Below are 27,561 nucleotides of genomic sequence, written 5' to 3'. Positions count from 1 at the left end.
TCATGCTCGAAGAGTTTTTGGTTCCGATCCAGAACTCCCCACCCACCACGGAGTCGCACTTGGATGCCCACTCACTGGTAAGCAATGACTGTGCTCAGGAGTGGAATGCCAGGGCTACCCTGAACGCTATACAGGCACTACAGCAAGCCTAGGATTCTGACCCCGGACCATGGAGCGAGAGATTTATTGCAACACAGTTGACCCTTGCAGGCAAGCCCACTAGCCAATTGATTCTGGCTCTGCCATCCAGGACCACCCATCTTGCCAAAGCAGAGGCCAAATTAGTGCAAGACTAGCAGGATTCCCCTTTCCAGATGTACACGGGTTGCACCCCACGGCAAACACGACAGCAAGGCGTTCAGTCCCAGTGATGGTGGTCTGGAAAAAAGGATAGTAAAAAAACTCAGGAGAAGTAGTGCAAAGAATACAGGAAGAAAAGTAAAGAAAAAGAGGAAAATGAAAAGGTCCAGTACCATCACTGGACCTTTTCATGGGAGGTCTCCTACACTATGAACAGGTGCTCCATATGGAGGAAAAAGTCATGGAAAGAACTTGGTAAGAACATTGAAAATAAATATCAGGAAGGTGATAAAAGATTCTGGAGGCTGTTGTGAAAGCTCAGAAATAGAGGAAAGAGTATTATGAAAGGAATTAGAAATGCAACAATATAGAACAGTACTATGGAGAGCATAAAACAAGGGAGGTATACAAAATGATCAGAACCATTAATAGAAAGTGGCAACCAAAACAGACTACAATTAAAGATAAAAAAGGCAAAGTATTGATGAATAAAGAAAAAATTGTACAGCGGTGGTGAGTTATATGAAGAAAAACTAGATTCAGATAGCATTAGGAAACTGATTGAAGAATTGAAGCAAATATCACCACCAAGTAATGAGCATGATATGGACATTTTAAGAGGAGAGGTAGAAAAAGCAATAGGACGGCTAAAACACAACAAGAGGCCTGGTAATGATAACATTATTGGAGAAATGATTAAATATGGTGGTGAAAGTATGGTTACAGAAATGCACCAACTATGCAATATGGTATGGAAAGAAGGGAAAATGCCAGAGGAGTGGGTGAAATCAATATTAGTGACACTATACAAGAAAGGAAATAAGCTAGAATGTAAAAATTATAGAACAATTGCCTTGATAAGTCACCTTGGTAAAGTGATGATGATCATATTGACAGAAAGATTGAGAACACAATTGGAAGCATACCTTGCAGACGAGCAAGCAGGATTTAGGAAGGATAGAACTACAATTCAACAGATTTTGACAATGAGGTTAATAGCAGAGAAAGCTAGGAGAAAAAACAAAAACATATATACTTGCTTTGTTGATTTTCAGAAAGCATTTGACAGTATTGACCAGAAAGTGACATTAGCAGTTCTGGAATCCTATGGAATTGATAAAAAAACTAATAGCTATATTAAAAAATGTTTATCAGAATGCAGTTGCAGCAGTTAGAATAAGTGATGATTTGGGGAAATGGTTTAAAACAAACAGAGGTACTAGACAAGGAGACCCAATATCACCTAGCATTTTCATTGCATATTTAGAAAGAGCAATGGATAAAATGAAAGAAGATGCCAAAGGAATATCTGTACACAGAATGAGAATTAACAATCTGAGATTTGAAGATGACATTGTTATTATTGAAGAAGACGAAAGAGAACTACAAAAAACACTGCAACTATTGAATGAGGAAGGGAAGAGATTTGGACTTGTTATGAACTTGGAAAAAACAAAGACAATGGTATTTGGTGAGAAGAACATTGAAACAAAAGATACAAGTGGATGGAACTGATATAGAAAATGTAGAACAATTCACATATTTGGGAAGTAAACTGACATATGATTTGGACTGTAAATCAGGATTGCAAAGGGAAGAACAAATCTGAAGGCCATGGATAACATCTGGAAAAGTAAAATGATCAGTCTGCAAACAAAACTAAGATCACTGGAAACATGCATCTTCAGCAGTGTACTGTACGGATCTGAAACGTGGGTAATAAATAAAGAATCAAGAAAAAGAATTTTGGCATTTGAAAGAACTTGTTACAGGAAGATTCTAAGAATAGGATGAGTACAGAAAATCACCAATGAAAAGCTCTATCAGAAGATACAACCAAAAGAGAATCTAATGCAGAAGATTATAAAACGGAAGCTACAATTATTTGGACACATCTGTAGAATGAGTGAGGACCGGAAGATAAAGACATTTATGTTTGGTATTTTGGATGGTTTCAACAGAAGAGGTAGACCATACAGAGAATGGATAGACGATATAAAAGACTGGTGTGGAATGGGTGTACAAAAACTGCAACACTGTGCACTGGACAAAGAAAGGTGGAAGAAGATAGTGAAGCAGGCATCAGACATAAACGGGCAGTGAGCCCATGGTTCGTGATGATGATGATGATGATAAAAGATTCTGGAGGCTGTTGTGAAAGCTCAGAAATAGAGGAAAGAGTATTTTGAAAGGAATTAGAGATGTTAAAGGGGACATGAAAACTGAGGATAAAGATATTCTTGATGTATGGAGTAATTTGAAAGATTGCTAAATGAAACAAGCAGTGACATCGTTGTGGAAGAAAATGCTCCACAGGAATGCCATCTGGAATAGATTTCTGTACTTGAAGTAGAAAAAGCTTTCACCTGAAATGTGGGAAGGCAGTTGTATTTGTATATAGAAGCAGTTAAGTAGATGATATTCAATCAGAAACATTAAAATATAGAGGTATAAACGTTTTACAGTTGCTACACTGCATAATTCAGAAAGCCTGGTCATTGGGTGAAATTCCAGATGATTTGAGTAGAGTGCTCATAGTGCTCATCTGTAAAAAAAGGGGAATAAAGCTGAATGTGAGTGTTACAGAGGAATTTCTGTATTAAGTGTTCCTGGTAAGATTTATGCAAGTATTCTTGAGAAACGGCTAAGAAAAATTATGGAGGAGGAGAACAGACTTGGTTCAGGACAAACAGGTTGTTGGGATCATAATTTTACTTTAAGACAGATATAAATTAAAGATACCAAGAAATGATATACATGTACACCCCTTGAGGGTACATGGCAGGAATTTGATGATGATGATGAAGAAATGATATACTTGGTTTAATCCTTTATCCAAGTGTAAGCAAACAAAGTTCACACCTGAAGCATTTTCAGGACTGGGCAATTTGTATATAGAAGCTGATGCCATAGTATCCCATAATGCAATTATGCATTATGAGATACTAAGGCAAGTGATGTGAAGTCATCAGCTTCTATATACAAGTTGCCCCAGTCCTGAAAATACTTCAGGTGCAAACTTTGTGCTTACACTTGGATAAAGGATTAAACCAAGTATATAATTTCTTCATATATAGTATAACCAAGTAGAAAAACTTCCAACAACTTTAAGACAAATAGTTGAGAAATCATGGGAATATAACAAAGATCTGTATTTAAGTTTTGTTGATCTGGAAAAGTCATATGACAAGGTGCCAAGGTGAAAGCTGTTCAAAACGCTCCAGTTATATGGTGTAAATGGGAATTATATCAAGCAATACATAGTCTCCATTTGAGTTGTAAATCAGCAGTTAGAATTGAAGGAGGTACAGGAAGATGGTTTGATGTTAAGTCAGGTGTGCGACAAAGGTGTACATTATCTCCACTGTTATTCATCATCTGTGTAGATCACATTATGAAGAAAAGCAGTATTAAACCTGATATCAAAATTGGAGATGTTAATTTCAGTTATTTACTTTATGCAGATGATGTTATACTCCTAAATAAATCCAGGACAATTCTGCAGGATTCCCTAACCAAATTGAATAACTGCTGTAATAAATTTATTATGAAAATCAACATTAAAAAGGTAGACATTGAAAACATCAACTGCATCCTGAATAGAGAACCTATAGAACAAGTAAAACATTTCAGCTATTTAGATACAGTTTTTAGAGAAGATGGCAGATTAAACTTGGAAATAGACAGCAGAATTAGCAAAGTTTGTATGGTAGGAAGTCAATTGAATAAATTTATATGGAATAAGAAAGAGATTAAGAAATAATTACCACTCTCCAAGTAAATTGGAGGGTGGCAATCCATTCCACTCATTTACCACTCTGCACACTTCAAGTGTAACACCCTTGTTTTACCTCTACTCCCCATGTAATGAAAAATTTCTTATGTGTCAGTCTTATGAAATCCCTTTAGTAATTTAAAGTTTCTGTCATATCCCTTCTTCTCTACCTCTCAGCTTATTCTGCAACCCACACACCCTCAGTCTGTCCTCATAGGGAACATTCCACAGACCTGTCACCAACTTAGTTACTAGTCTCTGAATCCTCTCCACCACCTCCTGATCCCAAAGAAACGTCAAATCTATGCACAGTAGTCAACATATGGCCAAACCATAGCCTTATAAAAAGGGATAATGACCTCCTTTGCATGTCAATGTGTTCTTTGGCATTCAAGTAATCCTCTGAGCTATTTTGTCAATTCTTGCAATATGTCCTCTGAATTCTAAATATTGATTGGGTAGCAGTAGAATCTCATGAGAAGAATGAAAATGCATTTATCGAGCTATTGCGGGACAACTTCCTCAAGCAGCATGTGACAGAAGAAACTCTAGGTCAAAGAGTGTTAGATTTGATTATAGTGTCAGAGGCATTTCAGTTAAAGATGTAACTATTCTGCCTCCTGTTGGTGACAGTGATCATGCGGTACTCACTTCGGAATGACTCATTTGAAAAGTTTATGAATGTTCCATTCAGAAAATGTTACATGCTGAACTACAAAACAGGAAATTATGACCAACTAAGGAGTATACTAAGTTCAGTGGAATGGGATCAGTTGATGGATGGGAAGAATAACGACAGTGCATGGGAAGCATTTAAACAATACTTAAATGATGCAATATCAGAGTGTGTCCCAAGAGTTTGAAGAATAAATAGGATAGGAGTCAAGTAGATGTGTAATCTTATTAAGCAAGAGATTCATAAGAAAAGGATAAGGTGGAAGAAATACCATGTGCATTATGAAAATTATAAGCAGCAGGCTAGAATAGTCACCACTGTTGTACAGAAAACAAAGTCCGAGTATGAAAAGAAACTGGCTCTGCATGCTAAGGACAACCATAGGAATTCTATCGATATGCTGCAAGTAAAAGAAAGAATGAATATGAAAGAATAACTTTTCTAAATGCAGATGGTGTGAGGGTTACAGATGCAGAAGAGATTGTTCAACTAATGATTGCCCATTTTGTTAAAAACTATCAACCTGGTATATGCGACATTGAGCTCACTGCTACCTCTTCACTAGATGAAGAAACTCGGGTGTATGAGGATGATGTATTAGAGCTGTTGCACTAAATAAGGACCAATGGGATATCAGTTTGTGTGCTAAAAGAATTTTCAGCTGAACTGGCTGTTCCTTTGACCAGGCTGTTTAATATGAGTCTCAGAACAGGGAAGATTCCACAGGAATGGAAAGAATGTATGGTAATTCCATTGTACAAGGGTGGTGCAAAGACCAGTGTATCCAACTATCGACCAATTGTGAAGATTTTGGAAAAATTGGTCAGGGCTTGCATTCAGAAATGGGTTGACAGTGAAGCACTACTTTGCAATGAACAACATGGGTTTACTAAGGGAAAAGTCATGTTTTAGCAACTTGCTCACATTCTATAACAATCTTACCATTGAATGAGACAAGGGGAATGGATTCACCATGATGCTTTTGGATTTTGCTAAGGCTTTTGACAGAATACAGCATGGTAGACTGTTGCATATGGAGAATATGGGTTTGGATTATAGAATATTAGGGGGATAAGAGGATGGCTGACTGACATATCAAAGAGTGGTATATGGGGGCAGGGTGAGTCTGCAAGATTTTAGGTAACCAGTGGTGTACCACAAGGATCAATGCTTGGTCCACTGTTATTCAGTCCATACATTAATGATATTGGGAAGGATTTGGCAAGTGACATACAGCTATTTGCTGATGATGCAAAGATAGATGGGGTAATCATGTATGCTGTTGATATGCAGTACTTGTAGAATGATTTGAATAGGCTGCAATTGTAGGCATGAGAAAATGGATATCAGTTCAGTGTCAGTAAATGTAAAGTCATACATTTTTGCATGACTAAATTTCCATTTGGTGGAATTATGATGAGGCTAGGGATCTTGGAGTGTTAATATATGTTTTTGTGAATCCATATGCCTATAATCAAATAATTTTTAAATATTGAGTTCTGTATTTCATTCCATCCTGTAAGGTAGCAATGGACAACTATTCTGGTTCACAGATCAGATTTTATGTTTAAAACTGACTATGGGTCAGATAATTTTATTTTTCCTAAAAACTAGCGTCACATGGATGTCAGAGAGGAGGGAACTTTTATAAAATTGTCCTCTAGTTTGACATATAAGGATATAACGAGTATTTTAAAAATGGCAAATAAATATGCATGTATGTATTATTTGCAGAAATGCACAAAACATATATTCACGCTACATGAAATAAGTAAGATGAAGTACAAAATAAAGCGCATAAAACATCTCCCACAGAATCTGCATTAGGCAAAATAAGATGGTTAAACAGAATAAGACAAACTGAAGCTCTTTTGTTTATGTCCGTGTGGTTAGCCTAGTGGCTTTGTGCTTCGCAACCATATGACTGGGGGAAGGAGTGTCCCAGGTTCGATTCCCGTCAAAGATGTGAAGAATTTGAGGATCTTCCTTAGCCATAGCCAAGTTAGCTGGTCTTGGGCGTGGGCAGTAGGGATTTTTCTGCCAGTTTATCTGGCGTTTTTCATCCCCCAAGCAGGCAAACCGGCTCCATGAACATACGCTGCTACAGTCAAAAATATATCTCTCCTCTCCAGCGGCAATCTAGGTGACAGGTCGGTTGGGAGTGGTACTAACAAGAAGTCGCATCTAAGTAATACGCGAAACCTGCATAGGAAGCGTGAATAACGCATAGTGAAAGAAGAAGAAGCTCTTCTGTTTATATATATATATGTGTGTGTGTGTACTCTATATACTAGGGGGGTTATGCTCTGGCACCTACAGCTCCCCCCCTTGAGTTTCAAAATGTTTCAAAAAATGTGACATAAAAAGTCTTATCATTTTATATATATAGGGTAGATATATATTCAATAACTAATTCAATTGCCGGCCTGCCTAGTTGGCCGAGTGGTTAGCATATCTGCTCTCCAACCAAAAGGCTGTGGGGCTCGAATCCCGCCATGGGCACGAATGTTTGTGATTGTTTGTAAAAATACTACTGATGGTGGTTGGCGGTAGATGGCGTTGATGTAAATCAGTGGTTCTCAAAGGGTGCGCCCTAGAAGATTTCTGGGTGCACCCTGTGGTATTCCAGAGAAATATGTGTCCAGATATAAAAATAAATATAGTTACTCTATTATACCTTTTCATTACTGATATACTGCCCCTTTTGTCAACACATCATTATTATGTTAATTTTTCTTGCAAAGAGAACAAGAATATGATTTATTCTTGTTGTGTATATTACTTATTTTAAAAGTGTTGGAAGTGGATGTTATGTGCACATTACTTATTTTCAGATAAATACACCCAAATAAAATGGATAGATTTCTCAAAAAGAAGCATGATATTGAAGAATCAGATTCTGGAAGTGAGCAAAAGTTAAGTGCAAGTAAGAAAGCAAAATCGCGGCCTACTCGCAAATATAATGAAAGTTATTTAAGCTTTGGTTTCACTTGGACTGGAAGTGAAGATCATCCTTTGTCGCTATGTTTAGTATGTGGATATAAAATGGCAAATGAATCATTGCTTCCTAGTAAATTGGGTAAACATTTTAAAACTATACACTCTAATTTACAAGATAAATCTGTAAGTTTTTTCAAGAGATTGTCTGAACATCAAACAAAAGCGGCAAATTCTTTTAAAAGTATAATGACTATTTCTGATAAAGCTCAAATCGCTTCTTATCAAGTCTCAGAACTGATAGCAAAAAATATGAAAGATAATACTTTAGGTGAGTCACTTATTTTGCCTGTATGCAAAAAATGGTCATGACAATGCTAGGAAATGAAGCAGCAATGAAAATAAGCAAGATTCCTCAGTCCAGCGATACAGTTCACAGGCGTATTATAGAAATGTCTTCTGATATTGAGAAAAATGCATGCAGTAATAAACTTCAGTATTCAAATTTTGCATTGCAAGTTGATGAGTCAACAGACATTACCAACAAGGCGCAACTCTTAGCATTCGTCCGTTTTATTAATGAAGATCAAATAGTAAATCAGTTTCTTTTTTGCAAAGAATTAAGTGTGTCTACAAAAGGTGAGGACATTTTTAACATTTTGAATAGCTATCTTGATAAATGGCAGTTAACATGGAAGTCGTGTGTAGGCATTTGTACAGACGGAGCCCCTTCCATACAAAATGAGAATGTTATCGTAAACTGCTTTCTTCATAGGGAGGCCTTGATGGCAAAAACATTGGGAGAAAAAAAATTAAGAGAAGTTTTAGATCAAGTTGTTCAGATGGTAAACTTTATTAAAACAAGACCTGTCAAATCGCGTTTATTCGAAAAGCTTTGTATCGATATGGATTCACAACACAGACGGCTGATTTTACACACTGAAGTGAGGTGGCTGTCAAGGGGGAAAGTACTTACCTGTGTACACGAGCTACGACAAGAACTTCTTGCGTTTTTTGAAGAGATGAAACAATTACATTTTTCTAACCTCCTCCGGTGCGAATTTTGGATTGCCAGGTTACAGTATTTGGCCGATATATTTCAGCAGCTCAATATTTTGAATACTAGCATGCAAGGGAAAGAAGAAAATATTCTCACATCCACTGACAAAATGAAAGCGTTTCAGAGAAAACTACAGATTTGGAAAAGAAAAGCTGTTGAAGGTAATTTGGAAATGTTTCCATTGGTAAGTAACACTTGCATAAATGAAACACTTCCAATAATAGTTGAACATTTAACAAGTTTAGAAGAAAAATTGAGTTCTTATTTTCCATCACTTAACACTGAACAATACCATTGGATTAGAAACTCATTTATGGAAACTTCAAGTGATTTTGGTTTAACATTAACAGAAGAAGAAGAAGAACTGGCAGCTATATCCACTGATCGTGGATTGATGATTAAACATAAGGAATTGTGTCTTGAAGCTTTTTGGATTTCTATAAAAGTGTCAATATCTAAAAAAGCTTTGAACATTTTACTACAATTTTCAACATCATATTTATGTGAATTAGGATTTTCTACCCTCACCACAATTAAGCGTAAAATGAGAGGAACTCTTCATTGTATTGACGAGGAAATGAGAGTTTGCCTTTCAAATATATGCTCAAACATTGAAGCAGTCGCTAGGACACATCAGGCTCATGTTTCTCGTAAATGCAAGAGTGAATAAACTTAAGGTATGTTTCATTTTATTTTTTTTTTTATCGCATTATTTTTTTTTCTGTAATATTTGACTTAATTATTATAACTTATTTCTCAGAAATTTGTATATAGTACACCTACAATTATTTGTAGGATTTTAAATGTGCCCCCGACTTCAAAAAGTTTGAGAACCACTGGTGTAAATGATGAAGGTAGTTACGGTTGGTGGAGTGGTGGAGTCCAAGAGTTGTAGAGTAGGTGCTCTCCCTCGATGAGTCTTTGGACTCTCTGGAGGTGTTACGTAATAATAATAACCAAAAATTCTCGTGTAAACAAGCTTGTCGTGCAAAAGCACTTTGGTGCGCACACACAGAAACAAACTCCATTACAATATACCAGTACACCAGAATATTACTAATTTGGTTATTGATGAACTCATGTACTGGGGGAGAGAAAAAAATTATAAAACTACATTTATCCTGTTCTGTATAGGTGGTTGAGAACATTTCAGTTATTAACTGCTAGTTCTGGTTTAAAAAAATATTGGTTCAATACAAATAGTGTTAGAAGTGGTGGCAGCCTTTGATGTAGTTTTATATGAATATATATTGTTTTATTATTATTATTTTCTAAGGTCAGGCTAGTTGGGATTAACAGGTGATAAAATTAGTAATTCTTTAGTGTTGATAACTAATATTTAAGGAATTGACAACGTATACTAGAAATATAGATTAAATAAACTTTAATATATACTTTCCGAAACTTTAATATATACTTTCCGATATTTCGGCGAACGTCACGTTGCCATCTTCTTGGGAACTTACTAAAAAGTAAGTTACTAAAAGTAAGGAACTTACCCCCGCATATATGGGCTCCCAAAAATACACAAAGAGAATGTGCCATTACGTCCCATAGTGGATGGCATTGATTCCCCCACTTACAAACTAGCCAAGCATTTAGCCAAAGCGCTCTCACACTATACTGGCAATACACCATCACACATAAAAAACTCAGCCCACTTCAAAGCCAGTATAGAAAACCTTACACTCCAACATAATGACATAATGGTCAGTTTTGATGTCTCCTCCCTATTCACGAATGTCCCCCTCAAAGAAACCTTAGAGCTAATCCAAGCTAAATTTCCTCCCGATATCTCAGCCCTATTTCAGTTTACAATGAACTCAGGCTATTTCGTTTGGCAGGAAAAATTCTACAAACAGATAGAGGGGACAGCCATGGGTTCACCACTTTCCCCACCCTTGGCCAACTTCTTCATGGAGATGTTTGAAGAGAAAGCCTTAAACTCAGCCCCACAAAAACCTACCATATGGCTTCGCTATGTTGATGATGTTTTTGCTATTTGGCCACATGGCCTGGATTCACTCCTCTCCTTCCTAACACACTTGAACAACCAACACCCTAGAATCAAATTCACCCTGGAAAAAGAGGAAAACAATATCCTCCCCTTCCTAGACACACTAGTCACCCGCCAACGTGATGGAACCTTGGTTTTCTCAGTTTATAGAAAACCCACCCATACAGGCAGATACATTCACCAATAATTCCACCCCCCCCTCACAACAATATGGAGTTATTAAAACATTATTCAACAGGGCAAAAATAATCTGTTCTAACGATCAAGCCCTAACCACTGAACTAAATCACATCCGTGACACTTTCTCAGCCAACGGCTACCCCCTCCAAAAAATACTTAACCCAGTTATCCACAACCCACCACCCCCTCCCCTTCACAAAAAAGATTACTCTAAATCCATCACTATTCCCTACATCAGAGGCACCTCGGAAAAAATCAATAAAATCTTAAAAAAACATGACTTGACCACTTGTTACAGACCACATAGAAAACTGGCATCCCTTATCCGCTCCACCAAAGACCAACCACTTCCCCTAGACCTACCTGGTGTATACCAGGTCCCTTGCAGCTGTAAACTGTCCTACTTTGGCCAAACAGGCAGGACAGCAAATATCAGAATCTCAGAACACAAGGACTACATCCGATTGCACCAGTACAGCCACTCTGGGCTTGCAGACCACGCTCTGGATACTCGCCACAGAATAAGATGGAAGAAAGCCACAGTAATACACCGCAGCAAGTTCAAGTATGAAAGACTATTCATGGAATCTGCCTCGGCCCTTAGGAACATGCCAAACCTCAACAAATTTGGATGCATGAAACTGCCCCAAATTTGGGAAACTTTTATCAGAAGAACTTCATCCCAAAGGCCAAGAACTACCAATATAGCCCGCCAGGGGGCACCATCAGGACGTTAGGAAAACGCTAGCTTCCTAGCTTCAGTCTCATTTGCTGTTATTAGTACTTGTGTGCACGTGTCTTTTTAGTAAGTTCCCAAGAAGATGGCAACGTGACGTTCGCCGAAATATCGGAAAGTATATATTAAAGTTTATTTAATCTATATTTCTAGTATACGATGTCAATTCCTTAAATATTAGTTATCATGTTTAACCAGCGTATAAGCCTCTCAACAAGAATAATTCTTTAGTGTAGTGGTGCATTGTAATATGGCTTGTTTCTTTGAGTTTGTGTGCATGTACACTCCATATGCTCTGATTGTGAAGATTGAAGCATCTAGTAATTAGTTTTGTTATGTTAAATTGAAATTATTACTCAGTAGTAGTTGCCATAATTTTGTTGTAATGGTGCTTAATAAGATTTTTATATCATAGAATATATGATTATACAGGCAGCCCTCGGTTTACGCCTATTCACAATAATGCCGGTTGCCTATGTGTGCTTTCTTACTGTAGTGTGGTTGACAGAGAAACTACGCTAGCAGGCACGCTAGTGTTTGAGTGTTTACTGAGCTACTATGACATATGTATCAAACCTAGTTTTAATGTTGAATCTACCTAATTCTTCTATTTAATTTTTTTTATGTACATACGTATTTAAATTGATAAAGTACGTAATTACATAACATTTTTGTAATAGATTTCACGGTTTGATATGAACACAGATGGATAAGAAAATAACAATTTATTAACTTAAAAGCTAATATTTTGCTGGTATTATATCCAGCATCTTCAGAGCACACAACACAAAGTTTGTTACAAATGCAAAACAACCACAATCCGGTGTAACAGTGGGGGCTAGTAAAAGTAATTGCAGCATGCAACACAAGACTAAAGTCCTAATATGGCACCATCTAGGTTTAAAAAGAAAAAAAAAAAAAAAAATCAAAGTTTTGAAATAGTAGTCCAAATGATAGTCTTAGAAAGTTTGAATTTTTTTTTTTTTTTTTTAAACCTAGATGGCGCCATATTAGGACTTTAGTCTTGTGTTGCACGCTGTAATTGCTTTTACTAGCCCCACTGTTACACCGGATTGTGGTGGTTTTGCGTTTGTAACAAACTTTGTGTTGTGTGCTCTGAAGATGCTGGATATAATACCAGCGAAATATTAGCTTTTAAGTTAATAAATAGTTATTTTCTTATCCATCTGTGTTCATATCAAACCGTGAAATCTCTTACAAAAATGTCTGACGAACACATAAGCCTATCCATGCGTATAATTACATAACATGTCTGATAATAGAAGTGCAGAAAAATTAGCAGAACTTGGTTTTAAGAAGGCGTGGAAATCAATCACACTTGAAAAGAAGATGGAGGTGATTCGAAGAATGGAAGATGGACAGACACGTGCTAATGTCTGTAGAAGTATGAACTAACCTCCATCGACTGTTACTACAATTATGAAAAATGCAGATAGAATAAAACAGTCTGCGCAACAATCTACGGCAGAACTAAATGCAAAACATGTACATTATAGCAAGGGTAAACTTCATGAAAAAATGGAAAAATTATTATCATTATGGGTGGATGATTTGAATCAGAAAAACTTTCCTCTGAAGCAGGCTGTTATAACTGAGAAAGCAAAAACAATTTTTGAGGATCTTAAAAAGACAGATGGAGGCGAAGAAACATTTTTAGGAAGCAAAGGTTTGATCATGAGATTTAAGTCTCGAAGTAAGTGCCACGGTGTCAAATTATGTGGTGAGGTGGCAAGTGCAGATGTTGCGGCAGCAGCTGCTTTTCCTAAAGAATTTCAAGATTGTGTAGAACAAGAAAGTTATCCTCCTGATCTCATTTTTAATGTTGATGAGACTGGGCTCTACTGGAAAAAATTGCTATCACGCACCTTCAGTTCCTGTGAAAACATTCCACTCCAGCTTTTAAAGCTGCAAAAGATAGACTTATGCTTTTGTTGGGTGCAAATGTCTCCGGAACTTTGAAGCTTAAACCAGTGTTGGTGTACCATTCACAGACACCACGGGCCTTCAAGGGTCTAAAAGCCATGCCGCCAGTCTATTGGAAATGGAACAAGAAAGCTTGGGTTACACAAGACATTTTTATAGATTGATACACAAATTATTTTTGTCCTACCGTGCTTCGCTTCTCTAAAGAAAATGATTTGCCAGCCAAGGCATTGCTTCTCTTGGATAATGTCCCTGGACATCCTCAAAACCTTGCTGAAGTAAGAACACCATTTGATGTCAAGGTTGTTTACATGCCCCCAAACATAACATCGCTTTTGCAACCGATGGATCAGGGGATTATATCAATCTTCAAAGCCTATTACCTCCGTATAACATTTATGGAAATGGTAAGAGTCTTGGACACTTCAGGAAAAACTATTAAAGACTATTGGCTGTCATTCAATATTTTGAAGGGCATTAACAACATCGATGCAGCTTGGAACGACGTGTCAGCAAAGTGTTTAAAGTTCATGGTGAAAACTACTTCCAGCATTTATGCACGACTTCAAGGAATTAGAGCTAGTGGAGAATGTTATTGAAGATGTTACCAAGCTTGCACGAGAGGTGGGATTGTATGATATTACAGCTGAAGATGTGACAGAAGTCTCAGAGAGCCATGATAACCCGCTTTCCAATGAAGACTTAAAAGAATTAGCCAAATAATATACTCACTAACATCTAAAGGAGGAGAAAGAAAACAAAGAAGGTCCTCTGAGAGATATGAAAGCAGCCGATTTACAGCATATCCTTGCAAGCATAGAGACATTGACCGATGAACTCTGCGAAATGAACCACGATTGGGAATGGAGTGCGAACGTAAAAAGGAGTGTAATCGCATCTATTAGACCTTACACTGAACTCCTTAAAGAAAGAAAAAGAAAATCTAGGCAGTTAACACTGGATACTTTAAAAAAAAAAAAAAAACTGCAGGTGATTCGAAACCAGGAACTTCAACATAGAAATATGTAATATCTTTTCAAAGTTTCATATTTTTTGTATATAATTTTGTTTTGTTTTCGTTATTAATAATTTTATTTTAACAAATATATATGTATGTATTATCAAAGCTTTAAATATAATAATGTTACACATACTTCATGTGCATATTTTTTGACTTGTTGGAACATAACTTCATACCTCCCATTAAAATTGGGTTCGTTTTACGCTGATTCAGTTTACGCCTTTTTTTCAGGAACAGAACTGTGTTAAACCGAGGGCTGGCTGTATGTGGATTATGTTATATCTGCAAATATATCGTTGATATATCTTTTCCCTGCTTATTATAATAAATAATATTTCATATTAGATCTTTTTTCTTAAGACTTCACAATATGTCTTTTGACATAATATATGTCAGAAGACATGTTCTGCGTTGAATTACTTATAGAAAAAAAATCTGAACAATTTCTTCTGTGATAACAGTGATAACTCTCTACTCTCTTCTGAATAATAACAAGTATTTTTTTAGATATTTCTAATGCATCACCTCAAATATATAATACCAGTATAGAATTCTAAGGTTTTGCAAATTTGGAATTTATATAATGTTAGGAGTTGTATAGGTGAGGTGAATTCAAAGAGTAGAATGTATGGTTTGAGTTCTAAGCTGGAAGGATGACATATGACTAGTTTAAACCTCAATAATGATATGATGTTATTGTGGAGGAATTATTTACAGTTAATCAGAATTAAAATCTTCTACGCTTTCATTTAGAAGAGAGAGAGAGAGAACCATTCTGATTTGAGTTAATGCATCAAGACTGGAGTTTTCTTTAAGTGCAATTTTTGTATTTAAAACAGTTTCTTGGATCATGCATGCATAGACCAAAGGATCCTGCATTCTGTGTCATTTCCATGCTCAGTGAGGGTGATCTTGTTAGATTTTCTATAGTGGTTATAGTATTAGTGTTCTTGAAGTCATGGTAAGTTTGTCCAAAATAAGAAAGATGATGTTTGCAAGGAACTTGGTAAACACCCCCCAGCAGAGATAACAGTAAGAGTTTATCTTTGATTACTAGGAAGAAATTAGACAAGTTGTTGATAGGAACAAATAATATAGGTTCAAGATTGTAGTGTAGTCACTCAGAGCTTAGTAATCGATTCAAAGATATCAGATGTGTAGTGGATAGAAACCCTATGAACAACAGTTGAGTCATGAGATTGGATCTTTTGGAGATTAAATCCATTCAATTGCATGAAAGATTTAATTACTCAAAATTCGTGTCATAATGAAGTAGAGGCAGGATAGAAGTTGAAGTAGATGAAGCAAGCTATTTGAGTAAGGTTTTGAAGATACTTATTTTTTGGCCTGGATGAGGGGGTTGTCATGTTTCTAGCTTGCAGTTCTGAATATGATTGTATGTTCCATCTTTTGAATTTGCCTGCTATATCACTGATGAGAGATAGTTTAATTTCTTTCCCAAACATTGGATCTCATATTCTCTTTCAAGTGATTGGATTGAGTGTCACAGGAAGAGTAATTCGTTAATCTGACTTCTGACTGCCCCCTTCTGAATAGCATCAAGCATTTTTAGAGATATTCTAGCACATCTCCCCAAATCTACATTTGGGGAGATTTTGACATATTTGGAATTTGTATAATGTTAGGACTTGTATAGATTATAAGTGCTGTATTAAAGTGAAAAGTACACAAAAGTGTTTTGAAGTCTGAGGAGGGAATGTTTCAGGAAAGGCTAAGTGGAAGTCAGCCAAGGAAGAGAAATTTGGTTTTATGGGAGATAGAGTTAAGACAGAATCATTGCTGACCCAATTGCAGTGAGTGGAAGGCAGACCATAAAATATCATAGTAAGTAGAGTTCTATGCTAGATCAAATCATATGCTCTTGAAATACAAGAACAACCACACAAGTTCTACAAACTTTTTAATGGCTGGCATCCATAAGTGGGCAATGTTTTTGCTAGGAGATCAGCTGTAGACAATAACAGCAGAATCTATAGTAGTTATCACTAATAATCACTAGTTATCACCTGGCATCAACAATATTAGTTATTACTAATATTGTTGATGCCAGGTAATAAAGTTGTATGTTGAGGACAGTGACACAATGGCTAACTTATTTACTCTCTTTGGATGGACTGAATATATGTTTGCTTCCATGCAGTTTGGGTAGATTGATATCAGATGCACATGATATTGTGTAATGATAATATAGGATGGATGCCAGTTCTGGAGTGCAGAGTTTGAGCACCTTTGGTTGGTCTCCCTTATGGAATTAAACACTTGTTGGTCTAGGCTATAAAGGATTCTTCTAATCTTTTTATGGCATGCCATGATAAGAGAGGCACAGCATGCATTTTTCTTTTAATAAGAGGAGGTGATTTGTCTTGGCTGTTTATGAGTTGGAGGAGAAGAATGATCTTTAGGTGATGTTATGGTAGTACCAAGTGAAGATGTGAGAAACAAAAGTATGGAAATGCAGAAGTTGACTAAAGAGCAGCCACATCTGCTGCTTTTTTTATGCGGCTCCCACCCATGACAGGCTGTAGCGCGTATAGTACATGGGCAGGTTAAGGTTTTTTATTTTATGTAATTTGGAAACCCTGTTCTGAAAACCAAACATGCAACTTTTAAAGCATTTCAGGTCTCCTAGGTTGTTTGAGAACTCCAAACAGTGCATGCCTCTCTGCATACTACAGCTTTTGTAATGCACACCATATCACTGGCTTTTAAAAAAAGCATTTCTGCATAGCCTTTTCAGAGTTGGATTTGTGTTTTTTTTTTTTTGGGGGGGGGGGAGGAATAGGAGGTGAATTTCATTTTCCAGTGTGAGACCACTAACTTGCTTATTGGAACATTGAAGTGGCTTGAAAAAGTTTCATGTTGATCTCTGGAGCAGGGTTTTCAAATTATTTAAAAAGCAAATTTAAAAAAAATATATATATATACACACACACATATTATATAGTGTGCGCTATGGAACCTGGAGTTTTGTTTTTAGGTGCTAGAAATATACAAAATTTTTATCTTGAATTACTTTAGCATACTCTTTGGAGAACCAAGGTTTGGATAATGATGACTGAGCATTTGAGGGTAGAACTGAAGATGAAAGTCTTCATTCCAATGAAGATTACAAGTTATTAAGCCAGAACTGGTAATCAGACCCAAAGAATGGAGGAAGAAATTAGAGGTAATGTCCTTCATGATTATTCCTCTGCCTTTAGCATTTATACCAAATAGATGCTGATTTAGTATCATTATAGAGACTAACAGTTCAAGGAAACACGAAGGCTGTGGTTTGAGTTTCTAAAAGGAGAGCTAGCATACAATATATATGAAAGGAAAGTTTGTTTACCTAGAAAGAGTCCATAATTTTGGAAGGATGGCAAACATTATCTGGTATTAGATCAATATTAGCATCAAATATTTAGGCATTTCTTATAGCTTGATCAGTGGAATTAGAGAAATGAAGCAAGTTTGAATTGGAACTTTTATTTTTCACTTGGTTAGACTATAATAAATTTAGTTTAATCCTTTATCCAAGTGTGAGCAAACAAAGTTTGCGCCTGAAAGTATCTTCAGGACTGGGGGTAAGGTGGTACAACACCAGGCAACTCGTTGCAAAGGTAGAGCAAGCTGACATCACTCCTATCTCAGTATCTTCCATAATGCAAAACACATCTCCTTGCGGATATGTATAATGTTATGCATTAAGGGGAGGGCCACTACCCAGACTAGTTTTGACCTTTATTGAGGTCTCCTCAGTGGGAGCCAAGCAGAAGCATTAGCAAGGTCATCTCTACCTATAGGAGTTGATAAATGGTGTGCCATCTTTTTATTAAATTACTCTGGATTTAGAGAAAGATGTCGAAAGTTTATTTTTCACTTGATAGACTATAATAAATTTAGTTTAATCCTTTATCCAAGACATGAAAGTATCTTCAGGACTGAGGTAAGGTGGTACAACACTGGGCAACTCGTTGCAAAGGTGGAGCAGGCTAACATCACTCCTATCTCAGTATCTGCCTGGGATCTTCACTTGGGTCTGGCTTCCTCTGAAGAGACCTCAATAAAGGTCGAAACTAGTCTGGGTGGTGGCCCTTCCCTTAATGCATAACATTATACATATCCGCAAGGAGATGTGTTTTGCATTATGGGAGATACTGAGATAGGAGTGATGTTAGCTTTCTCCACCTTTGCAACGAGTTTCCCAGTGTTGTACCACCTTACCCCAGTCCTAAAGATACTTTCAGGCACAAACTTTGTTTGCTCACACTTGGATAAAGGATTAAACTAAATTTATTATTGAATTGGAACTATTGAAGGCCACATAGAAAATGACTTCACTGTTTGGATATTTAAATTACAGAAAATCAAACTTCAGATGTAAATAATCATAGAGATCAGAGTGGTTATCAGAATTTGGAAAGTGATAAAATTCTCAGACATGGGAAGTCCAATCTGATAAATTATTATTATTATTCAGGCCTCCATGGAGTCAAGAGAATCATTGTGGAGGTCCTTCCTAGGAAACGCAAAGTCTATCATACCACTCCTTGAACTCATTGCCCGTTCTTGCTCTCACCACTCAATCAGGCCATGCATTCCATGGTTCAACTACTCTCTACGCGAAGAAACCACTCCTCACCCTCACAGCTTCCTTTCGTAACTTCCAGGGATGGCCCCTTGTCATCGCTCCTTCCCGCAGTTCCACCAAGTGAAAGAACTCCCCAGTGTCAAACCTGTAACTGCCTCTCAACAGTTTCCTTCCTCTATCCACCAAACTCTGCAGTCCACGTTCCCTCAGCCGATCTTTATAACTAACATTGTACAGTCCTGAAACCATCTTTATTATCCACCTCTGTACCCTTTCCACAGTTAATTTATACCCTTCAAATCCCAGAAATCAAATTTGAGAACAATAGTCTAAGTGTGATCTGATCAGGGTCTTGTACAATGGAATGATAACTCTTTTATCTCTGCAGGTCAGCATCCTTCTCATTATTGCAGCAATCCTCTGGGTTACCTTCACCGCCTTTGCGATATGTCCCTGAATTTCAGTTTTCTGTCAGAATGCACAAATACATTCCTAGTGATGGAAATTGCAGAGTGAAGTTCAAATACTTCAGGCTATTAATTGGGGTTCTGTGAAAAATAAACTTTTTTCGCTTAAACTTGAAAAGAAATTATATTTTTGTGTAATCCTTTATCCAAGTCTAAGCAAACAAAGTTTGCATTTGAAGTATCTTGAGGGCTAGGCTACTTGTATATTGAGGCTAATAAATTTTCATTAATTGCAGTATTATCCCATAATGCAAAGCACGTCCTTTTGGACGTGCGTGATGCTAAGCATTATGGAAAGAGCCACTTGTCAAGTATCTTCACAACTAGGCTACTTGTATATGGAGGCTACTAAGGCAATTAATGTGAAGTCATTGGCCTTCATATACAAGTAGCATAGTCTTGAAGATATTGCATGTGCAAGCTTTGTAAGTGCTTTGCATTATGGGATACTAAGGCAATTAATGTGAAGTCATTAGCCTGCATATACAAGTATCCTAGTCATGAAGATACTTCACTTGCAAACTTTTTTACACTTGGATAAAGGATTAAACAAGAATATAATTTCTTATTATGTTTAATTCAAACCTGGTATTATTAGTTAACACCTTATTAGTTGAATGATGCATCATTCCCAATTATTGCCGAAGTGGATGTGCAAATTTTTTGGGTTACTCTATTTAATTTTGATGACTTTAAGTGGTGATGTCAAAAATTTACAGTGAAGCCATGCAGCATGGAGTCAAAAAAAATATTCATGAACATTCAAGGAGTACTCAGCTTATGTCCATGCATGGCTTTGACATTGCTTTCTGTATGTTGCTATGTGCAAGCTTCCTGCAGGCATTACATGACAGTAAATAGTAGTAGTATTCACTAGGTGGAAATAGATTGCTTCACCATCAGATTCTATCCCAATTCTATCCCATGGTACTGTTTAACAGCTGGTCTGTGTGACTGCTGTACCCTCAAGGAAGTATTAATGTGAAGTATTAATCTTTTATCTCTGCAGGTCAGCATCCTTCTCATTATTGCAGCAATATATATATATATATTAGGGTTACCAAGTAATTTTATGAACTTGGTTATTTTACTCCTAATCCCAAGTAAGCAAACAGTTAAGTTTGCGCCTGAACGTAGTTCAAGTCTAAAGGTGGTGCAATATCAGGGCTACTCAGTGTAAAGGTAGGTAAAACTCTGATCACTATTCTTAGTATTTTCCATAATGTAAAGCACATCTCACTAAGAGATGTATACTGCAATACATTATGGGTGGGGTCACTACCCAGACCATTTGGTAACCCTAATATACATTATTCCCAAGGTAAAAAAACTTATTTACATTGTGTGTGTGTGTGTGTGTGTGTGTGTGTGTGTGTGTGTGTGTGTGTTTTGAACATTGTAAATAGATTCAAACATGGATTTTTTTGTAGTTCAGGAAATATTATTTTAAAATGGAACTTTGATTTTCCACCACATCAGAGTTCTTGTCATATTTTCTTGCATATTTTTCTATATTTGCAATAATAAAAATAAAAATAAAAAAACAAAGTTAAAATTCACTGAAATTTACATATAAGTATTTCATTTCCTCTTGTGAGCACTTTTGTCTCTCTTTTTCTCTCACTTTGATGAAACCAATGGCAATTTCCTCTTATACTTGAATTCTATATTGCATGGTATTATTCTTGCTGCATTACTATGATGTCCTGGTGGAACTGATTACTCTGTCATTTACTGCACCAAGGTTTTGAGGAAATAAGTCCAAGTTAGAATGGCAGAAGTGATTATTCAGTGAGCCCTATCTTATAGTATTTTATAAGATCAATGAGTCCTTTGCTTCAGCTTTATTGTGGCTCACAACCCTTACAACAGTATATTTGAAAGATTTTCAGGCTTCTGGTCTGTTTTAATGAGATTCATTTGAAATTCTTGATCTTTTTATGTTCTCTAATTTGATGTTTAACAAATATACTTTCCTTAACTTTGGCTTCTGAAATTTTCTGGAAGCCATACAGTTAGGTACTGGAAAGCAAGTTCACAGTATAATGGAAATATTTTCTTAGAATCAGTAGGCTTGTTTTATGCTTCTTTTTTTTTTTAATTCTTGGCATAAAATGTTTTCAGGAAGGTTATATATTGTAATTGACATAATGTTCTATTAGGAGAAGTTGCATTTTGTGGCATAAGAAATATTTTTTCATTGGAAGTCAGTAAGAGAGACATGATATATTTTTGTTTCTTGTTTTGTGTGTGTGTGTGTGAGAGAGAGAAAGAGACACAATGCATTTCATTACTCCTTTTATTAATCTAGGCCATGTGATCTCTATATTTTACTGTTGTTTTCATTATTGATGCTTGACTTAGTTCTTTCAATATTGTCCTCATTCATTCTTTATCTAGTTTCTTCTCACACATTTCATTCCTGCTGCACTGATTCTTTATCTCCCTCTCTTATTGTCCATGATTCACTTCAGTATGTTGTTGCTTTTGATAAAATATACATTCTTAGTCTGCTTTTTAGTGACTATTTGCCAGTCTTATTGTTTTGTTTATTATTCTGTTTAATTTTGAGAATTTGTTTATTTTCTTAGATGTATCTGTACCTTCATTATAACTTATTTTATAGCTTATGTAATTAAAATTATTACTTGTTCAATTTTGTCTATAACTACTTTACTTCAGATGGGCATTTTTGAGTGCCATGGGTTTATTTTATTTTATTTTTGAGAAATTGATATATACTGTCTTGGTACTATTAAAAAAAAATTCCAAAACTTCACAAGGCTGATATACCCTTATGATCAATAGTAGGAATAAGTTTGGCTACCTGTCTTTTATCTAAGCACCTTTCAAACATGTTAAAGAACCATATTTGATATTTGGACTCCTTTATTAAGCACTCATTACATTTTGTCTAGAAACTATCTGATATTATTGTCACATTAGACATTCTTACAAGTCATGACATTACTCCATTGTGCACAAATGTTCCTGCTAATGAAGTTCTAGAGCTCATTGGAGACCTGTTCTCTCCTAAGCTTTTCAAATATTGCCTCTAGTCAATTTATTTTAAATGGAATGGACATATTTTCAAACATGTTTTTGGTCTAACTATGGGAAGTCCTTTGTCTCCATCATGCATTAACCTATTCATCATCTATTAACCTGAAAATTTTGAAATAAACAGCTTCCTTACCTCAATTCACTCATTTCATCAAAAAATAAAATTTACTTTGGAAATGGAAAGTAAATAAAGACAACCCTTTCTGACCGTTTTTATTATAAAAAATTCTGGTACTAGTTTTACACTTGATGTCTACCTACCATGCCAACCCATACTGGTTGTTACCACTATTCATCTTCTCTGCATCACTCTTCGCAAAAAAATTGGAATCATTTATATACTTAAAACTTTCTTCTTAAAAAATAAAAAGAACTACAACTTCTACTCTACCAAGTAACTCTGAATGGATATTCTAAGAAATTTGTCCAAAAATTAGTTTTCGGGCAAGTTTCTAGTTTTAGTTTTTAATCCCACTCTGCGACATGCACACAGAGTTCCTGTTTAGGTACTTTCAAAAATAATCTCTAATCTTCTTAAGCCTTATGATATCAGAGTGCTTATAGACTGTTATCACCACTCTCCTAAAGACAATCTATTCTACAAACATCCAGGGGTTTACAGAATTCCTTGCTCACATGGTCTTTCACACACACACAGATTTGACTTCTAGAAGTTTTGAGGTAAAGAACAGAAATGACAGCTCTGATTTACCTTATCACTCTTCCCACCCCACACACAATCAGGACATTGATTGGAATAAGGGTTCTGTGACCTGCATAGAAGAAAATTTCATCGTGAAATAAAAGAATGAACTGTGGTAATTTTTTTCTCTTGATACCATCAATAAGAACCAAGAACTGATCCTCTGTGACAGTTCCTACAACCTTCCTTGTTAATTTTTTTTTTAGTTTACAATTGATAATTAACCTTATATTTCACTTTATGTTGGCTTGTTTAATTAGTTACAGTTATCTATATTTTAAATTTCTTATATATTTAACTCATGGTGCTTAAGGGTCAAAGCTGTATAACTGAGAGGAGACCTCCACATAGCCTTTAAAGGAATGTGGAGAACCGACCAGGGCTTCTGACCTAATGTCCAATCCTCACCTTATTGAACGAACGAAGATGGGCTGGCAATTTGGAATTTAGCCGAACAAATTGTATTCTTATTGGTTAAACAAAAATACAAAATGATGGTACAACATGACAAAATTTCATGCCGGCTTGGGCGTTGCCTGGTTAAATAAGGCCCCTGTTGTTTTCACCAGGGAACCAGGGCGAACAGCGAAAAGTCAGCTACTGGAACAAATCTGAAGACATAAGAAGCCTGAATGGCAAAGAAATGGAGCTAGCTGAGGAATTAGATAAGTACCAGATTGACATTATAGGGGTGACTGAAACAAAAAAGACAAAAACTGGCGAGATCTTTCTGAGCAATAAATACAAAATGTTATATTCAGGCAATGACAATCAAGGAAAAGAAGGAGTAGCCATAGTATTCAACACAAAATACGAGGCTAATCTTCTTGAATGGCAAACAGTCTCAAGTAGAGTAATGTGGGCAAATATGAGAATGGGGAACTGAACAATGAGACTTATTTGTGCCTATGGTCCCACAGAAGGTTCAGGTTCCACTAAGGTAGAAGTGGAGGAATTTTTTGAAGCTTTAGAAAAAGCAACTGACATAATGAAAAAGGAAAAGTTGGTCCTTGTTGGGGATCTAAATAGCAGAGTAGGAAATCATTGTCAGACCTACAAAAATATTTTGGGAAAATTTGGAGAAAAGAGCAAAGCTAATAATAATGGCAAATACCTGTTGGATTTCTGCTCAGGACATGGACTGGTTATTACTAACACCATGTTCCAACATAAAAATGTGCACAAATTCACATGGAGAGAAGAAGCAAGGAATAAGAAAAGTCTCATTGACTATGATAATTTAAGGATACTTGTGACATAAAGATTGAATAATATAAGTACGTAAACACAAGAAAGATATTTAATTACCCAAATATTTCAGTCTGAAGATGGTCTGCAATTTTCAGACTGAAATATTTCGCTAATTAAGTATCTTTCTCGTGTTTACATGCTTATATTATTCACTCATTGACTATGTCATTGTTCATTGAAAATAAATATCAAGAAGGTGGCAAAATACTCTGGAGGTTGTTGAAGAAGCTTAGGAACAGAGGAAAGAGTGCTGTAAAAGGAGTTAGAGATGATAAAGGTGACATGAAAATGGGAGAAAAAGATAGCCTTCAAGTATGGAGTAATTACTTTGAAAAACTGCTGAATGAAACAAGCAGTGATGACAGCACAGAGATAAAAAAACACTGACCAGGCATATAATCAGAAATACATAACCATACTTGAAGTAGAAAAAGGAATCAAAGGCTTGAAATGTGGAAAGGCAGCAGGAATAGATGATATTCGATCAGAAATGCTGAAGTATGGTGGTATAAAAGTCTTACAGTGGCTGCACTGCATAGTTCAGAATACTTGGACAGAGGGATGAATTCCCGATGACTGGAGTAGAGCTCTCATACTATCCATATATAAAAAGTGAAATAAAACTGAATGTGAGAATTATCGAGGTATATCCCTACTGAGTGTTCCTGGTAAGATATATGCAAGTATACTTGAGAAACGATTGAGAAGAATTGTGGAAGATAAGCTTGGTGAAGAACAAGCTGGATTCAGGTCAAATAGAGCTTTTCAGAATCACATCTTCACTTTACAACAAATAGTAGAGAAATCATGGGAATATAACAAAGATCTGTATTTAAGTTTTGTCGATTTGAAAAAAGCATATGACAAGGTGCCAACAGAGAAGCTATTCAATATGCTACAGTTGTATGGTGTCAATGGGGCATTATATCAAACAATACTTAGTGTTTATTTGAGTTGTAAGTCAGAATTGAAGGAAGTACAGGAAGATGGGTTAATGTTAAATCTGGTGTGAGACAAGGATGTACATTATCCTCTCTGTTATTTATTATCTATATGGATTAAATGAAGGAAAGTGGTATTAAACATGATATCAAAATTGGAGATATTAATGTCAGCTCTTTGCTTTATGCGGACGATGTTATACTTCTAAATAAATCTGTTACAAGTCTGCAAGATTCTCTGACTAAATTGAATAACTGTTGTAATAGATATGGTATGAAGGTCAGCAATAAAAAGACAAAGACAATGAAAATAGGCAGAATCATTGAAAATGTCAACTGCGTTGTGAATGGAGAACCCGTGGAACAAGTAAAACATTTCAGCTACTTAGGCACAATTTTTAGTGAAGATGGTAAATTAAACATGGAAATAGACAACAGAATCAACAAAGCTGGTATGGTAGGAAGTCAATTGAATAAATTCATATGGAATAAGAGAGAAATTAGTCGGAACACTAAATTAGCTGTATACAAGACAGTGTTCAAACCAGTTTTAACTTATGGATCTGAGAGCTGGGTCAGAAGTAAAACACTTGACCAAAGACTAGAGACCACAGAGATGAGAGTCCTGAGAAAGATTAGAGGCGTGAACAGATGGCATCACTGGCAATATCATATTAAAAGCGAGGATGTTAGGAAAGAACTTGACATTGTCAGTATCTATCCAGGAATGCGTTAGAAGAGCTAATCTCAGGTGGTATGATCACTTAAATGCAATGGGCGAGGAAAGATTAGCAAAACAAGTGTTCTCTGCCAGGTTGGCAGGAAAACGACCCAGAGGAAGACCAAGATATAGGTTGATTGATATGGTACAAAGTGCCTTAGACGATAGAAATATAAGATCTGATAATGTTGGAGTCTTGTCGAGTAATAGACTGATTTGGAGGAAAATTGTAGATAGGAAGTTACTATCATATCCTGTACACCCCTTGAGGGTTACTGGCAAGAATTTGATGACGATGATATATTTAACTCGAAATCATGTATGACAAATGGCAAGAGTTGAAGCATAAAATAACAAATCTGACCTATCCAAATTCTAACCTAAAATTTCAACCTTTAAGACACATTCCGGTTTTAAGATAAATTTTTACAAGAAAAGAAAAAAGTGCATCTTGTTTGCCAGCAAATATGGTATATTCCAAATAATATTGGATAATACTGGATATTGGCATCAACCTTTTTGAAATCCTACTGTTACTTGAAATGTTTTGGTTCTGTTCTTGCTGCATTCTATGCTTATTACTATTTTTTTAAATAGACTTGGAGTGGTTTAATTAATTTATAGATAAATATAGCGTTTATCATCATCATAATAATAAAAATGAGAGATTCAAAGATGCATGAATATAAGTGAGAACTCCACCAGACTGATGAATCCAGACTTCAGTCATTTTCAGCATTATTCTTTTTGAGGTCCTACTGTTACTTCGAATGTTTTTGTTCTGTTCTTGCCTCATTTTGTGCTTATTACTATTTTTTATATGGACTTGGGATGGTTTAGTTAATTTATAGGTAAATAGCTTTTATCATAATAATAATAAATGAGAGATTCAAAGATTCATGAATGTAAGTGAGAACTCCACAGACTGAGTTTTGTGTTATAGTATTTGTTGATGTAAGACAACTTCAGACATTTAGATATATTTAAACCATATTGCTCTTGGAATCACAACAACAACTTAAAATTTTATTATTATTATTGACTAATTCATGATAATATATATTCCTCCAAATCCATGAAAATCATACATATCTATAGATTTTAAAAATCCTTAAGTTATGGAATTTTTGGATTTGTCGCCTCTGAATACATTATATCACCTAAATTAACTTTAT

At 35.9% G+C, this 27,561-nt stretch overlaps 1 protein-coding gene across 1 annotated transcript in view; it reads left to right on the top strand.

The window, feature by feature from the left end:
* LOC150094868 (target of Myb1 membrane trafficking protein) overlaps window positions 1-27,561 on the top strand; it is a 295,463-nt gene that overhangs the window by 64,299 nt on the left and 203,603 nt on the right. The window lies entirely within an intron of this gene.

The sequence above is a fragment of the Typopeltis vanoorti genome, chromosome 21 (assembly GCF_054136105.1).
Source record: "Typopeltis vanoorti isolate ZY-2024b chromosome 21, IOZ_Tvanoo_1.0, whole genome shotgun sequence".
NCBI lineage: Eukaryota > Metazoa > Arthropoda > Arachnida > Uropygi > Thelyphonidae > Typopeltis > Typopeltis vanoorti.
The sequence above is the reverse complement of the archived record's forward strand: the minus strand, read 5'-3'. Positions and strand labels throughout refer to the sequence as shown.